The following is an 18,646-nucleotide window of genomic DNA, read 5'->3' as shown; positions in this document are numbered from 1 at the left end:
TTAGTAGTTCAGTAGCGATTCACTATAGCGTATTTCTGTAGCTATGGTGCAGTGAGCTTTCATACACTGAAGTATGTTTCATATTTATGTTTGCAATGCCTTCTTAATAATTGCTTCTGTGAGGCATATTGTTTAAAATATTTGTAATATATTCCCAATTGCATCACCTAAATTTCCTCTATTCCAAGAAAAATGTTGATGATGCAGTATTCCTGGTCCATAATAATGGTAATACCTTCCTAATTCATCCCCTACCTTGCTTCTACAGTAAGGAAATGATTAGTAATGTAAAATATATTTTTCTTTTTATTATTACTAGTGTAAGCATCAGTGTTTAAATATATGTAGGAAAAGCCAATCCTTACTCACCTTCAGCCACTGGAACATTTTGGGTAATTGCTGACATGTGCGATACAGAGTTTAGGCAACTAAGAATGCACGCTATTGTAAGTGAACACTGATTATTACAGTGCCAATGCACAGAATTCACCTTCAAACCAGAGCTTTTGGTTTGGTGCTAGAGATGATTGGTTTTGACTCCGTTTAATCTGTGTTTTTTTATCTCAGAGCTGCATTGCTTTTGTTAATCACTAGCTGTAAAGCACAGTTGATCATCATTCCCTGTGCAACAGTTTCAGGGACTTTTTTTTTAAATGAACTAATATTTAAAATGTCTCATTATATTTGAGTATTACTAATTTGTAAATTTATGTTGTGCCCCTAGACCTTTTTGGTATGAGGGTAAGGTCAGATAACTGACACATTCTGACATTCTGGAGTATAACACATATTAAATAGATAATACAAATCAAACAAGTATTAACAGTATTAATATGAATATGATAGGAAAGGGACTAAAAGTGTATATCAGATGGGATCAGCACTGAAGACAGCTACTTATTGGGAAGATTTAGTCTGACAAAAAGGATATTGTAATTGTTTGCGGAAGAACATGAGACTAGGGTTTGGGATTAACATGCTCTTTAATGATTTCCAGATACTTGCTCTTGAAAATGAAAGATGTTTAACCTGTAATTTTATGATCCTAGGGTATTTGAAGAGTGTTTTGTTCCTACTGTGCAGGTGTCTTTAGCCACTAGAAATGTTGAGGTAGTCAGTAAGGTTGAAAGGAATGTTTAGATGTTGTGCTTTGTACTTGAGGATTCCCAATATGATCTCACCTGTCACCTCATTTCTTAGTCAATGAAGGGCAGAAAGAATGGGTGTAATATGGTCATACTTTCTCAAGGATGAGAAGAGTCTGACTTTAACATCAACCATGGCATTCAGTGGGGTAAGAGATCATTTTGGCAGAACTGCCAAGATTGCATTACCAAAGCCATGTTGTGATGTAATAAAGCCTGAGCATCAACCTTTAACCTCATAGCTGCTATTAAACATTCCTCCCCAGTGCTGCGCTGTCCATTAGAACTAGTGCTGAATGGACGTTCAATGGTCGTGCGCAGCACTGGGGAGGTAGTGCTGCCGCCGGCCAATGCACCGAGGCAGCACTTAAGGGGTTAATTGTTCAGATGTCAACAATGGTATTATGTTCTTTAGAGAGAAGCATTGAGTATGAAATCTAGAGAGACTATGGTTGTAGAGAAGAACAGAATGACAGCTCTTTTAGTAGATCAAGTTCAACATTGTTTTTGGGTTTCAGTGAAAATAAAAAAAAATAACGTTGGTGGTCATCAACCCTTGTGGGCTGATGAGTGCAGTGTAATGTGATGATGGCATGTATCAATGAGGTTTTGGTATAAACATATTTACAGCACATTGATGAAGCAAGACTTTGGTATACTAACACAAATTGAACTCAATGGCTCAAAGTAAAGATTGAAAAGCAAGGGAGTTGGAACGGAACCATTATGAAGTATCTTATCCCAAACAGGAGTGCAAAGACAACTTGAAGGACCAGGTACATATATTCGTAGGTTAGTACAGAATTAAGCAAATAACCTGGAGGTTAGCATACAACTGCATTGCCAGTTGAAATCACAACATTTCAGCCCACTCTAGAACCATCAACTTCCTAGAACTGCTCCAAAAACTACAAACCTTTATCAAAATTTACAAAAAGAATGACTCAGCACCCACTAGTTATCATAGTTTCTAATTATAGGCAAATCAATTAAAGGTATAGAATGAAATTACAACTAAATCTCATAATCCACAGTCTCATTTGGAATTTTTACTTAAAAGTTTATTCCTTTATTCATGATCTTCTAATTGTTTTAAATGTCTTCTCTTTATTTAATCATAGACAACACATTTCATCCTGAAAGGACTTCTTCAGGGATACAAACACTTGAAATATATACAAAATTTAAAATCAATATATAAAAGCAAATCGACATAATACAAAATGCGACAAAAAACATACATTCAAAGAATCACCATATTGGTTACAATCATAAGCAGTAAAACATAATTTTAATAGGAGGAAAAATATAGACGTTCTCTACATGAAGGGCTATATTCACTACTATATTCACTATTCACCACACCATGCACAGCTTTCATGGTTATTACATTATTAACCAGGATTACCGTGAGGCTAAAAGCCATAGAACTATTTACATACAGATTGCCAGAAGTTATGTTCATTCTAATCACCATAAAACTAATTGTCATAGCATAACTGGGGTAGAGACATTTAATGGGGGACATAATCAATTTACTGGTATGGAAAGTGTTTCTAAGCTATTTAAAAAAAAGTGTAGACCTAAAATCTCCTTAAGTTAGTAATCAACATGAGTCCACAGCCAAATTATACCTTCAGCTGGTGTCTTCCTCTGAGTGAAATAGTAGTCAAATTAATCTTCCTTGCGTTGAAAGTAAGTAACGCCTTTGAACTTAGAACACTCTATGTTCTTCCTCCAAAGACTATGGTGTGTAAATGTGTAGTCCCTAAAGGCAAAAAGACCCTTTTGCAGTCTTATAATAAGTGTTAAGCCAAAGCTTTAAGAATAAGGATAAAACATAAGTACACTGTTATGAGTGCATATTAAAAAAAATTCCTCATAGTGCAAACCCTAATCTTCATTGACTTCATAGGTGATACAAAAATCATTAGACACAACTCAACATCCCCCTTTTAAAAAAAACGAAAATACCATGCAATCCAAGAAAACTTATTTGAGAAAAGAAAATCCTTCACGTATAATTGAAAGGCATACTCTTCTTACAAACACTTATCCAAATCATAGAACTTCCCAAATTCTCTACCCACAATTTACCTGGCCTAGAACCTTCCTTCTCAGAAGTTGTGCCAGAAAATGAATGATGCCTGTTCATTATGTCACCTTTTCCACTCACTCTTTGAACTCTGACTGCACTCCCATATTTAGGATCTCCTTTAGGTACATGTCCAGGTTTCTTAACATGTACACAATCCTCTACTTAAAGTTTACTGGCCTTGACTCTCTTCCAGGCATCAAAATCTTTTTTGTTTTACTTAAGTGAATCCCACTCTTGCTCTCACTCCTACATCAAGATCTTCCACAGTGATACTCTGCCTAACCCACCTAGACATCCAACATAGAAAAACATTTGTGGTTGAGCTCTTCACGCGTAACACTTTAAAAGGAAAAACCCCAGTTTCAAAATATGGTGTGGTGCAGTAGATCTCACAGCATTGACTACAATGCAATTTTTAGCTAAACCCCACTATATACATTGCCCCAACACTCTATGTATATGGTTGACATAACTATTAGTTTAGGGTTATACAAAGAGCTTTTTGATTGCCTAACACCAATCGATTTTAGACATTCGGACACTTCAGTTCTGACAAACTACATGCCATTGTCAGACATTAATTTCAGAGGAATATTAACTCTCAAAAAACATCTTTGAAAAAAACAACTTATAAGTCTTTTATAAACTTAAATTCAGGCTATTTATGTGATAATCTACAGGTCATAAAGCAAACCCAGTATTCGCTGGCAGTGAATTGCAAGGCTAACTGGATCAACACCTAACTTCTCTCATGGTACAGACAGAAGATCGACTGGCTGGAGAGGAGGTGAACTTACTGTATGATTCGTGTCGCAACTGTTACATATGATGCACCCCAGAGTAACGATTTCAATATCGTTGTCCATATTGGACCACCCATAAATTACCCTAAAATGCTGTTTGGTTATTGTGCACCCCAAATGTCCTTTGTTTGCACTTGAAATCTAAGCCATACTCAATTTTCCTAGAGGTATAAGTTTATAATTTCTCATCAGCACATCATCTTCCATGGTCAACTCATCGGAAACCTTTTCAAATGGTTGAAGACTAACAACAATGTTCCTGTCCCTGGGCCACCCTAATTCACTAAAACGCATCACCTCACCAGGTGCCTGATCTTCAAGTAATACTGTGCTTCATTCTTTCTCTAACAGCTTTCAAGGGCATTGTAATCATCACTCTTACCTTCCACACGACCAACTTTAATTGGGAAACATGACAATTAGTCTGTACAACCATTTTTTGTCAACAGGTATATAATAATAATAATAATAATAATAATAATAATAATAATAATAATAATAATAATAATAATAATAATAATAATAATATTAATACCACATATAAAGCACATGGCTACTTCCAATGAAGTGTCCCAGAGGTAGTGGGCTTGTTTCAGAGATAAAGAGTTGTCCATGCATAAGGAATCAACTAGATTCAAATAACCAAGTTTTCTGTTTTTCCTAAAAATCCTCTCAGAAGGAGCCAGTTGGAGTTCCAACAGAAGTAAGTTCCTGATTTTAGTGGGCGAATAACTAAAGGCGCAAACACCAATTCTTGTTTTTTTAAATCTTGGAGCCGTAGCCAGTTTAGTATTGGCCAACCTCGGAAATACACATTGTGGCATAAGAGGTAACCCTATTCTGTAAATAGGATGGGCCTTAAAATGACAGTGCATTAACATAGTAACAAAGAGTCTTGAAAGGGATTCTCTGTTTCACCAGCAGCCAGTGTAACTTCTTTAATGTGGTGCTGATAGAAGATCCTCTTGGAAGACCAGCAATGTTTACGCCGCTGCATTCTGCACCCATTGTTGCCTGTTCAATCGCATTTGGGTGACCCACAGATGAAGAACATAGCAGTAATCCAAACAGGATCTAACCAGGGCCTGAATTACTGTTTTCTGAGCAGACTCTGGGAGAAAAGGAAGAACTTTATTCAGAGGTCTTAACATCCCAAAGCTCTTTCCAGCAAGGGTGGTGATTTGGCATCAAAGGAGAGTTTCTCGTCAAACCAGATGCCCAAAATCTGCACCTTGGGTTTGGGAGCTGGTAAAAGGCCAAACATTTCTGGCCATCATGCATTTGACCAGATATTATGGTGTTTGCCTAGTAGCAGAACCTCAATTTTTCCAGTAATAAGTTTTAAGCCACTAATGGCCCAACCACAGAACAATGTCTGAAAACATGTGCATAGGGAGGAGGTCGTTGAAATTATACTGTAACAATTTTGTCAAAAGTCTTGTAATCCTAGGGGTGAATTCCTTCACATTTCACACTGACTATAGGTATTAATGGCTTGTAGTCAGTCCATATAGTACATTTCTTTACCACAAGTAGATTCTCAACTTTGTGATTGGCAAAGAACATGCCAATACTTCCCTTTCAATAACTGAGTAATCCATTTCTGCTTCCTTCGATACTCGAAAATTATATAACCAATGATTTTAGCTCCTTCAGCATCTACCTTCGTGAACATGGCCCCAATCCCAACGTTACTGGCATCAGCTTCCAATATGCACAACATATCAGTGTTGTAAGGGTTCAATATCTGAGAAAATCATCTGATCCTTGTTCTAAATAAAAACTTTCTGACACTTCGAATTCCATGAAAATGTTACACCTATTTTCAGTATGTTTGTCAAAGGTTTTATCCTATTGCCATAGTCTTGGATAAAACAGGCATATATTTCACAAACACCAAGGATGAACTTTAATCCAGCCTTATCACTAGGAGCAGGAGAATGAACTATACTCTTAACTAAACTGAGTTTGGGTTCAAACATGTCCCAAGTACTCCTATTTGTACATCAGAAAAACATTTTTTGACATCTAAGCACATCACCATGTTCCTAACATTTGCTTTGTTGATGTATGTGTTGTTCTGCCTCTGAATACCACATATATACTTTGAGAAGCCTTAGCCAGCACACGACTGCCTACATTTAGATACTTGCATCTTTTTCTTAACCACTCCCTGGTGACATTTAGCACCCACACCTTCCTCTCAGTGATCACCCTTGGTTTGGCGCCAGAGACTCTTCATGTCACCCAGGAATCTCTAGCATGCACTCAGATTATACCAGTATGCTCTCCTCTATCTACCATCAGTGACCCTTGCTGGTTCTTACACCCTTTTAGGTGGCCAGTCGAGATCATCAGTTTGCCTGTTGATACAACTAGCAGGCCCTCAAAACCTCAGAATATCTCGGAGACTCTTGGCTGGCCTTCAGACACTAACTACCTGCTTTCAGTATGATCATACTTAGTCAGGGTGGGCTTTATTATTTATTTGATTTATTTATAAAGTTTAATATAGCGCAAACAAGATCCCAGGGGATATCATAGCACTTTACAATAGGATGGAAGGAAGGGCATACATGCAAGATCAACATCAAATAAGAATAGGCAACAAGACCGAACACAAAATTACAGGACAATTGCGTCAGGGAGATTAAAACATTAAGCAAATATTTATCGGGTTACGAAGGGTGAACCAATTTGTGGTAAGGAAGAGCAGTACCTAATGAAGGTACAATGGTTGTAGGATCAAAGAGTTCGAGCATGTTAACTAGCCCAATTAAGGTAAGAATATGTTCATTAGGAATCTTTTTGTTTCCAGTTTGAAAGCAGTCGTTGAGGAGATTCTATGTACTTCCTGTGGAAGAGAATTCCATATCTTTGGCCAGAGAAGGCTCAGTGACACATTCTCTTTTTGCTAAGCAATAGTTGTTTCAGGAGGAAAGTGTTAGCACTTTTTGAGGCACTATCGCCACAGGACAGTTCGAGCTTTTGCACTAGATATCTGGGAGTTTTGAAATGAAGGGTTTTGTGAGTCAGAACGGCAATCTTTAACTGAATTTGGGCTTTGTAGGGAAACTTTTAAAGCCATTTTAGGACTGGGGATATGTGCTTATTTCGTTTGGCACCTGTAACCAGTCTAGCTGCAGTGTTCAATGATGCCCTTAGTGGAGCCAGGGTGTATTTGGGTAGGCCACAGAACATAGCGCTGCCGCAGTCTAACCTCGGCATGACAAGCACTTGGACCACCTGTATGAAATCAGTTTGTGGAAGGAATGGTTTGATCTTTCTGAGTGTCCTCATCAAGTGGTTAGCTCCCTTGCATATATTGCTGATATGATTTGTCATATTAAGGTGCTTGTCCAGGGTGATTCTGAGAGATTTGGCTGAGTCTATGATGAGAGGGGTGCAGTTGAAAGCTGTGAGGTGATTCACCAAAGATCGAGCTTAGGGATGTGATTCGGAGGAGAGATGAGCAGGAACTCAGTTTTGGGGGTGTTGAGTAGGAGACAGTTCCCAGTTAACCAATTTTGCGTAAACTTTAGAGTAGTGTTGAGTGAGATGATGTTATCTTGGGATGAGATTTTCAGATAAAGTTGCGTATCATCCGCATACATGTGGAAGAAAATGCCTGTGGAATTTAGTAAATGTGCTTATGGTTCCAAGAAAAGGTTGAAGAGGATTAGCATTAGGGCGGACCCTTGGGGGACACCCATAAGGACTGGAGACGGTTGGGAGAGGGTGTGGTTTGCCTTGACTCTTTGTGATCTGTGGTGGAGGAAGGACCAGAACCATTGTAACACCAGGCCAGAGAAACCCATCCTGTTCTTCAGAATGGATAGGAGGCTGTCGTGATTAACCGTGCCAAATGCGGAATAGAGGTCTAGGAGGATCAGGAGGCAGGATTCGTTTAGGTCAAGCATTTTTAAAATGTCATCCATAACGTGAGTGAGAGCCGATTCAGTGCTGTGCCCCTTCTGAAAGCCATATTGATGCTGGTCCAGGAGTTGGAAGTTCTCAATGTGAGCACAAAATTGGGATTGAACGCATTTTTCAAGGAGTTTGGCTAGAGTGGGGATGTTGGAGATAGGGTGGAAATTATTGAGGTCAACTTTGTCTGCATTAGTTTTTTTAGTATAGGTGATACCTGAGCTGCTTTTAGGTAGTCAGGGATTGTGCCTTGTGATTGAGAAGTATTTACAATCCTTGTCTGGGTGGGGATGAGTACACTCTTGATTTCTTTGAAGATGGCCGATGGCAACGGGTAAATGAAGTGGTTAGACAGGTTTATATTCTGAAGGATCTTGTTGATGTTTTTTTCACTGAATGGGGTAAAACTGCCCCATGACTCATTGTTCTTGGTATTCAGATTGGTAGGTTTGTGCTTTACTAAGAGGTCAAGGGATGGGGCAGACCCAGAGGAAGGCAGTAGGGCCTTTTTAGAGGCGAGCTCAATGGTGATGAGCCTTGATTTCTCAGTAATGAAGGCAGCTAGATCATCACATGAGGGTGGGCTGCTTCCAGTCACAGTGGTCGGGACCTACCACTGATTGCTGTTTAACCAATTTGAAAAGGTGCTTAGGATGGTTAGCAGATTGATCGAGTTGGAGTCTGAAATATTCTTCCTTGGCGCTCTTGATTTGTTTTTTGTAGAGGCTCCTAACTTTCCTACGGAGTTTTAGTTGGTCCGAGGACGGTTTGGCTCTCCAAGCTCATTTAACTGCCCTAAGGTTGTGAAGTTCTCTGTTTGAATTGTCGTTGTACCAAGGCTTGGATATTTTTGTTGATGCATTTTTTGTTGAAGTGGAGCAATGCCATCCATGATTTTAGAGATGGTTGAATAGTAGGAGTCGGTAGGAGACTGAACCACCACCAAGTCAGTTTGGGAGGAGGAGAGGGCAGATTTACAATGAAAACACTTGTAACTATGAGTGGCAGAAATGCCTCTGTTATAGCTCTGTTTGCAATTGTGCCGCTCATAATGGGGACATTAGTCATCAATATATTGCAGTTAATGACATGACATAGAAATTCCCTACTGATTAAAACCATTTAAACAATAATAATATGTTATATTATTTTGATCCCCAACATTAAAGAAAAAAACAATGTTCCTATGCATTTTTTTCAGTAAGCTGTCGTGGAACATTTGCAAGTGTTCCATAAATCTAGGTTTCTCACTGGCTGGGCTTTCAAACTGGTCCTGGCATTCCATTGCGGTTGCAGTGATACACCTGGTGACAAGCACCGTCTTAAGACTTGTGTCTGAATAAAGAGACATGGTGGCCATTTACCTGTTTGTGTTGACTATGAAGAATGCAAATGTTTTCGTGACAAGTTGCAAGGCTACCTTGTACTATTAGGCTAACACCAACGCAATGAGAACCTATGTGCGGAATATATGCCCTATTATACAAACGATTGGTCACTTCACCTAAGGAATTTATATAGCAGACCTTAGCTTCCCAAAACCTGCTAGCTGCTGTTACCTATTTTCCAAATAGCTGCAATTAAGCACAGGTGAAACGAGCCATGCTCGTGTGGATTTAAGGCCCCAGTGCCAGTGGGTGCTGCCTGGAGGCTAGAGGATAGCAATACAGCAGAGGAACGCAGGCCTGTGCATTCCAGCGATTATAAAGTAAGTCCTATATCATCATGAAACAAAGCGATAACTGAGAATACTGTTATGGAAGCCCAACTTCCTTCAGATATTGTCTGTTTAATAAGTGGAGAACTGGATTTGTGAGAAATTGTGCTGGCTTTTCTCTTCAGTGAAAGACAAACTGTGAACATATGACTGCCTCTTGTCAACAGGTCATATACTCCTGTGATCTTCTCTTTTGGGAGTTCCTGTCTGTTCAGGTGACTTTTTCAAGGAATGTTAACTTTTATGTTTCAATGCTGTGCCTTTTTAACAGAAATGGTTATCAGTGATAGACAATGATATACATAGTGTATCTATTTCGCTATCTTTGCATTATACTATAACCATTATACAATAGAACAGAAAACACACGTGTTATTAGTTGCCCATATCCTGCTTTGAAATCTGTGAGTTTGCCTGCTACAAATCAATGACAGGTACAGCAGTGTTATCTTCTACTTTGCACCTGTGTTTGTATCTTACTTATGAATGTCCAACACACACAGTGATTCTTTCACCATGTTTCTGATGCAATATGTCACTCCTCCCATTGAATGGGAGGAATGGATATATTGTTGCTAAAAGGTAATGATTTCCCCTAAACAAGAAACAAAGCCCTGTTACTTAGTGTTTTAGGGATATGCCAGCACTTATTTAAATACCTTTCAACTGCAGTAAAAGCTCAAGGGATAATTATACCAAAAGTTTATAAAGAAGCCAAAGTAAGGTTAGAAACAAGATTTTCCAAATCAGTTAATGTCGCTATGAATCATTGCCTGAGGCCCGCACCACTTTCCTGTTTGCCCACCTGGTGGCTTCTCTCATTGTGACCCTGCAGTGGTGGGACTCAGTCCCTCAGTGTGCATCCGTGCAGAGAAGAAGGGGTCAGACACCATTGAATTGGTGAGAGACTCTGTCAGCGCTGGATGCTGATACTGAGCCATCCATGGCCTGCAACGCTTTTCTGTTTACCCATCTGGTGGTTTCTCTTGTTGTGTGCTGTGCGGGTGTGGGACTTTGTGCCCCAGTGTGCACCCATGCAGAGGAGGAGGTGTCAGATGTCATACTAATCGGCAAGGACTCCCACGGGACGCTAAGACTGGGCTGTCTGAGGCCTGCACTGCTTTCCTGTTTGCCCACCTGGCGGATTCTCTCATTGTGGCCCTGCTGGGGTGGGAACTCGATCCCCCAACATGCACCTGTGCAGCAGAGGAGAAGGGGGCCAGATGCCATAAAATCAGCGAGGGACTCCCGCAGCACGTGTTCGCAGCCGGAAGAGGCTGGGCTGGGCCACACCTCTTGGCTCCATCTTTTGGCGGACACTGCAAGGTACAAGCAATTCCTCGGCTGTAATTCCACCACCGACTTAAATTAGTCCATTGTTTTCTTGTCAGCAATTCTCAGTGACTCATTGGGTTTGATTCTTGCAAAGAAGTAGCTATGGGGAAACGCAACACAACTCCTGTGCCACCTACCACAAGTACTAGTTGATTGATTTCTGCAGCATGCTTTTGGCGTAATAAGTAGAGAAATTAAGCTTGCAGAGAGAAGATTGTCCTTGTCTTCATCACTGCTTCCCCATATGGCCATTGTACAGGAACCAGTGGCTCCAGATGCAGCGACTCGGCAGGCACTTCAAACTATAGTCCCGCTTACCCCAGTTGTCTCCGCTAATCATCCTCAATCTTCAGACGAAAATGTGGGCGAGGAAGAAGGTCGGAAGTCAAAGGATGGGTAAAGGAAAAGAGCAGAGGCTGGTACAAAATCAAAAAAGCAACAACTTGCTCCTCAGAAATGCCTGCAAAATTCTGGACAGGATCAAAATATGTTGATTGAAGGTAGGGCCTCACCGCAGATTGAGGAGTTTCACTGTCACATTGCAATCATTTTTGCAGATGCTCTGAAACCTTTAATGATTTGTTTGGGGAATATTGAAGATCATCCCCTGTCCATGATTAATGCTATCAAAGAGGGGCAGCGGCCAAGCCCTCCTGAGAAAGGGTTGGCGACCCAGGAATCTGACCATCTACAAGCAAAAGAAGTCCATGCTACAGGGATCTTATCTAATGCTTCTACAGACCCTCTAGAAGACCTTAGTCTTTGCCACCGTACTTGCATTTATAGGCTTACAGATAAGCAATGTGAATGGAGAGATAGGAGTATAGACCTCCTAGACTTAGCCCGGTGCATCAGCACAATTATACTCCTAGGACTTTGAATATAAAAAATTGACCGCAGGCTGCCACTTTTCCTAAGCCTAAAGGTGTGCCTCAAAGTTTGGATTTACCTCCTGAAAGCATATACCATGGTCCTTGCGGGAGTTCCCCCCTTGACAGAAGGCACATATTAGAATTGTCAAAGCCTTATAAACAAAGTTGCCTGTTGGTGCACAAGAACGAAGTTTGCCATCTAGCAGTTACTAATAAAATAATAATGGCCCGCAGAGTAAATTGGGGTGACCCCACAGTAAAATCCATAGAGAGGGATTATGTAGTTCTAAATTTAAAAGATCCTGAGTACATCCATTTCTTACTTTCAAGCTTGAGTATTATGAGTATAAACTCTTGTAAAATAACTAGGACACTTTTATTCACGCCCCCAGGCTACCTTCCCAATGCGCAGCATAGTCGAACACTGAGAAGTCTGCAAAGATCACCACCTCCAGCATTATTTGTCCATCCTAACTGATTTGGAGTATTATCAGGGCAGAAAATGACTGATGCCTGGAGCTCTCCCTCATAGCAGGTTTAACTGGCGTTCTAGTTTCTTTCCTGGAACATTGAGGGGGGTCAGGATAAACTTAATAATGATGATTAGGTGACTACATCCAAAAGTATGACATTGTATACTGACAGGAAACTTGGGCTATTGACTCTGTTGCCTTAAATGGGTTGAGATCTTACTGCTCATATGCAACACCGTCACTTGCTGGGAAAGGATAGAGGGGTTTTGTTATCTTTTTGTCATGTGCTATTAGAAATGTGAAGTTTATATTAGTAGCATCTAGCCCATGTTATCAAATTTTACGTTAACATCAACACCTGGGATAAATGTGATTTTAATAAATTTTTATTTGAACTACTTTTCTTCACAGCCTATTCAGATCATAAAAGAATTTGGGAGGATACTCTTGGAGTCTGTGCACAGACAGGGAAGCACAAACATTTGAGTCATTTTAGCAGGCAATTTTGACATAAGCAAATGCACCCATAGTGGGGATCGTATTTGCGTGCTCACCAATGTTCAGGGGGACACTATCAGTCACTTTTCACATTCAATTTATGGAGAATCTCTGAACCAGATAATATTAACATGTAATCAGGTTTTTGCTTCCGATTTTTATGTCCAGGGCAATCCAAATCCTTCCACATTTACAGGAAGGGGCATGGGGAGCACCATAGATTTCGTTCGTTTGACAAATGTCTTTGTATATAACCTTGGGGTGCCCTCTCTCACACAGCGATCATAACATCATCCTCATATGCTTTGCAGTTGACCTGTTCCCTGTGGCATTAAACACAAATAAGTTGTTTGTCAGCTACTCTGTGAAAAAAGGGGTGTGAATTAACTGGAGCAAAGTTGATTCAGATATGTTTCCAAGGGCCAGATGTACGATCATTAAGTTTAGCGAGTTACAAATTGGGCAAAATTGCGACTCGCAATTTGCAACTCGCTAAACTTGATGTACAACACTGTCTCAGACACTGTTTGCAATGCTCAATGGGGTCAAAAATTGCATGCCTCATGAATATTAATGAGACTGTTGCAATTTGCGACCCCATTGGGAATGGCTAGCACTCCCAGGGATGGTGGCCTGCTGGGGCTAGCACTGCAGACCACCATGTCTGTGACTGCTGTTTTAATAAAGCATCTTTTTCTAAATGCAGCTTGTTTTCCTTAAAGGAAAATGGGATGCATTAAAAGAAAAATGAAACTTTTCGGTTTCATTTTTTAAGGGCAGGCAGTGGTCTCTGGGACCACTACCTTCTCTTAAAAAATATTTGCAAACCCATTCATAAAGGGGTCCCCTGGGGACCCCTTCCTGTGTGGCTTAGCACCCTTTTGATAAGGGTGGGAAACCACAAATGTTTTGCCACCGCAAATGTGGTTGCAAAACAGTGGTACATGGCAATTGCTATTAGGAAGGGATGCCCTTGGAATGCTCCTTCCTTATAGCGAGTCGTTAACCATATTTTGTAAGTCGCTATTAGGTTAGCGAATTGCAAAATAGGGTTAGTACATTCCCATGAGGCACAGGGTCAGAGCTGATTTGCATATAGCCAGTGTCTAACCCAGGGTGGTGTGGAATGCAAAAAAACGATGGATTTAGGCCCGGATCCTTGTACTGGGGTGAATGTATGACATTGTTCAACATTCTGTCCATCAACTGTGTTTTTTGCAATTTTCACCCCGAGTGTGCTGGGTATACTCAGACGTGAGTCCCAGGCTCTCCACACCACTGGAGTCAAGCTATCCAGGCTGATGAAGGCTGATATCCAGAAACCGGTCCTTGGATGCTTGATTCCGGTCTGGGAAAGACATGGCTTGGTAGTTCGGACTGGACTGTTCCCATGAGGCACAGGGTCAGAGCTGATTTGCATATAGCCAGTGTCTAACGCAGGGTGGTGTGGAGTGCAAAAAAATGATGGATTTAGGCCCAGATCCTTGTACTGGGGTGAATGTATGACATTGTTCTACATTCTGTCCATCAACTGTGTTTTTTGCAATATTCACCCCGAGTGTGCTGGGTATACCCAGACGTGAGTACCAGGCTCTCCACACCACTGGAGTCAAGCTATCCAGGCTGATGAAGGCTAATAGCCAGAAACTGGTCCTTGGATGCTTGATTTCGGTCTGGGAAAGACATGGCTTGGTAGTTCGGACTGGACTGTTCCCATGAGGCACAGGGTCAGAGCTGATTTGCATATAGCCAGTGCCTAACCCAGGGTGGTGCGGAGTGCAAAAAAACGATGGATTTAGGCCCAGATCCTTGTACTGGGGTGAATGTATGACATTGTTCTACATTCTGTCCATCAACTGTGTTTTTTGCAATTTTCACCCTTAGTAGAATTGTGGCATACAATTTATATGTAAATAAGTCACTGAATGAGCACCCTATTAAATCTTGGTTTAATCCCGAATGTCCAGCTGCTCTTAAGGTGTTAAAGAAGGTTACTAACAAGGCTCCATGCAATATAGATGATATCAGAGAAGCTAGTTATAAATATAAGCAAGTTCTGGGGAATAGGAGGCATGAAATCATAATGAAGGCTTGGGAAGCCTTAGAAAAAGCTTCTCACATGAAAGACAGTAGATATTTTTTGGGAACCAGTGAATCGGACTTTCTTTGTGGGCAATCCAGCAAACGGTTTTGAGTGTCATATCCCTATACAAGATTGGAGCAACCATTTTAACTATGATCTTAATCCAGATTGTAAGGGGGACGGTTCTAGGACAAATTCGCTAGCAGTTAAAGAGGATTGGTTAATAGACATCATATACTAAACCACTTTATTATTTACTGAGTTTAATTTGTCTACCGGTTTTAATTAGTAGACAAATTATACTCAGTAAATAATAAAGTGGCTGCTATTAGAGTATATTGTCTATCTAAATTGCACTAGGTCACACTGTGAGGTGTGGCCTGTTTCACTTCACTTCACTGCACTGCCTCTTTTTTTGGACACTTTCCTTTCCTTTGAAACACAATGACCACCAATGATGACAAAAGTGGGCACAACTGGTGAGTACCGAGCACTGGCCCTGGTGGTGGTGCACATGTGAGGGGTAATTTTGCCACTGTCACATTTTTCGTAGCACTGGAAGTGTGAATGATAGGGGGTCTAGTTAAAAGGAGAAACTTAACCCTTTCCTGTTTTGGCAACTGTCTTTTATAAAGTTTTTTTATAAGGATTGTGTTTAGCAAAAGTGCTAAACATGTTGCGGCTACCTTATAGGAGTTTTTTGAATGCTATATGATAAATCATATCACACACGGTTTAGAAAGCAATTAGGAGATATGCACCTTTGAAACCAGGTCTTGTTGTAAAGATTATTTTGTGAGTAGAGGGCGGCCTGTTGTTTCTTTTTCGCTCTTAGGCTCCTTTTGTGAACATACAATTTGATTATGCCTGTTTATTAATATACATTATACTACATTTATAATGCACTTACCTTAAAAATATTTGTTATCAATGTATGTCAATCACTTTCATCAGCAGTCCTCGTAGCATGGTGAATTGGGTTGTGTGGTGGTAGTACTTCCTCTCATCAGAGCTGTCAACATTCGGTTGGATAGGAAGTCCCTTTGTGGTTTCTATGTAGTGCAACACTGCACAAGTTACTATGATTTTGCAGGTCACTTTAGGTGAATATTGCTGAACCCCAGCACATTTATGTAGGCAACAATATCTAACCTTTAAAACTCTCAAATGTCTTCTTGAATGCTGGCCTGGAAAGCCTGTGGGCAACATTGTATCTTCTTTGGCTATACTTGTAGCATTTAGGTATGGGGCCATGATCCTGGTACGGAGAGCATATCTACTGTCACCAAAGTGTGTCTGTTAATTTTAACAGCATTGCATTCAAGAAAGTACACAAAAACAGGAAAGTGAACTCTGTGAAATGCATCCTTGTGTAGCTACGACACCCCAATAGCTACCAGAAGCAAAAAGGTGAAGGCAGCAAAGTACTTAAACATTTGTAGGGGTAGATTCACTCCTGTTTGAGTCCATAGACAATAATAGGTCTAATTCACCAATGAGATCTAAAACAACATTGGTGCTCAGCCTGTACGCATATGAATCAGCCTGCGAGTATGAAGTGACTCCTGTCTTTGTCTTCTAATCTCCTGGTGTGAAACAAAACCCCTCATACTCCTAGTGTAGCCATTCTGAAAAAGGTATTTCCTCTCCTCTTTATAGTTTGCTCCTAATAATCATCTGTTCTCACTTGATGCTAATTTACATATGCAAAACCCCTTTTTTTGCGGCTATTCACAATTTGCAAATTGTTAATACATTCCATTGAGGAAACTCAATTTGTAAATACGTAATCAATATTTTCAATTGCAAAAAAGTGAGTTAGTAATATTGAGGTTGCATCACTATTTTTGTGAATTGAACTGAAAACCGCATTGATACATTTCATATGTACCTTTTTTGCAGTCTAAAACAATTTGCAAGTGCTTTATGAGTCTGAAAACCTTGGTACGTCTGCCCCTTGATAGGATATGACCTATACATGTGAAAAAGATTAAAGGCGGTCTTTGAGATATCTACGTATAAGTTATTGAGAGCTGTTTTTAGCTAGAAGTAATGTGAAAAATGTGTATGATGGAAGGTGGAACAAAGTAATTAGTTATGCAAAAGACATTGTTGCATTTTTAAACATGAACTCACTGAGGTGAGAAAATGCCTATCTTGCCAATATATAGATTTACCTGAATGTTTGATCACATAATTGTGCCACATTGAAATTAAATGAGACTCGTTAATACAACGAGGAAGTGAAGTATCCGCCTTCAACAAAGCTCTAACAGTGGATAGTATAATATTACTGTATGTTTAAGTTTTGGAAATAGACATAGATAATAAGGCTGATAAGAAAAATGCATAAATTGCATTTGACTGCACCAATAACCATGTAGGACAGGGAGCTGCTAGCCTTTCTATACCATAGGAATCCTTTTTTTTTTGTTGAAGTGCCCAATGATAAAGTTGAAAATTAGATAGAAGAACTCTACCATTCACTGTAGAGCAGTGGTCTTCAAACCTTTTAATGCTTCCCCCCAATACAAAAAACATCATTGGGGCGCCCAGATATTTTCACAGTTATTCTAATAAATTGGCAATGTTTAAATATGTCTAGACTGATTTAAACATTACAGTTAAGTTCTGTTAAAAATGAGCAGAAGAGGCAAAACAGAGGGCAGGAAAATGAGCAGTAATGGCAAAACAGAGGGCCTTAATATGAGCAGAAAAAGGCAAAATAGAGATCAGAAAATGAGCATAGAAGGCAATACGGAGGGCAGAAAAATGAGCCGATATGACAAAACAGAGGGCAGCAAAATGATCTATTAAAGTCAAAACAGAGCAGACGAGGGCAAAACAGAGGGCACTCAGACATCTACTCACAGACCCACACAGAGACTCATGCACCCTCTAACGGACCTATACAGCTACTTTGAAAGGTTAGAAGTTACAGTTAGGAAATAAAATGTAAAAACCTTTGAAATTCATTTAAAAAGCAAAGGTTACATGGATGTTACAGTAAGGAAAAAACATATTTATTTTAGAAATTCACTTAAAAAAACAAAGGTTACAGGGACATCACAGTTAGAAAATAGAATAAAAAAAATCCTTTATAATTCACTAAATAAAACAAAGGTTAAAAAGACGTTATAGTTAGGTTCAGATTTCCCTTGCACAAAACCTTAGAAATTCAGCAGTCATAGAAACCTGACTAACTTACGCCCCCGCAATGCACTGCTTATGACCTCACATATTATATCACTCATGACATGGTCAGTGACATCACTGATGAATCTCAAATGATATCACTGATGACCTCACTGAAGACATCATCTATAAAACCACTCACACTCACTCACACACCCACACAGCCTCTCATATACCCACTCACTTACCCATACAACCGCTCACTTACCCATACACCTACTCACACAGCCACTCACTCACTTATACAGTCATTCACATAGCAACTCAATCACCCATGCAGCCACTCATACACCTACTCACCCACCCATACAACAACCCATAGAGCCACTCACCCCTCCATACAGTCAATCACACAACCACTCAGTCACCAATACAGTCACTCACACAGCCACTCACTTGCCCATATAACCACTCACACACCCACTCTGCACCCATGCAACCTTTCACAGATCCATACAGCCACTCATACAACCACTCATATAGCCACTCACACCCACTCA

At 40.1% G+C, this 18,646-nt stretch overlaps 1 protein-coding gene across 1 annotated transcript in view; it reads left to right on the top strand.

The window, feature by feature from the left end:
• Window positions 1-18,646, top strand: part of LOC147703550 (extracellular calcium-sensing receptor-like) — a 454,642-nt gene that overhangs the window by 12,225 nt on the left and 423,771 nt on the right. The window lies entirely within an intron of this gene.

The sequence above is a fragment of the Lissotriton vulgaris genome, chromosome 7 (genome assembly GCF_964263255.1).
Source record: "Lissotriton vulgaris chromosome 7, aLisVul1.2, whole genome shotgun sequence".
Taxonomy (NCBI): Eukaryota; Metazoa; Chordata; class Amphibia; order Caudata; family Salamandridae; genus Lissotriton; species Lissotriton vulgaris.
The sequence above is the reverse complement of the archived record's forward strand: the minus strand, read 5'-3'. Positions and strand labels throughout refer to the sequence as shown.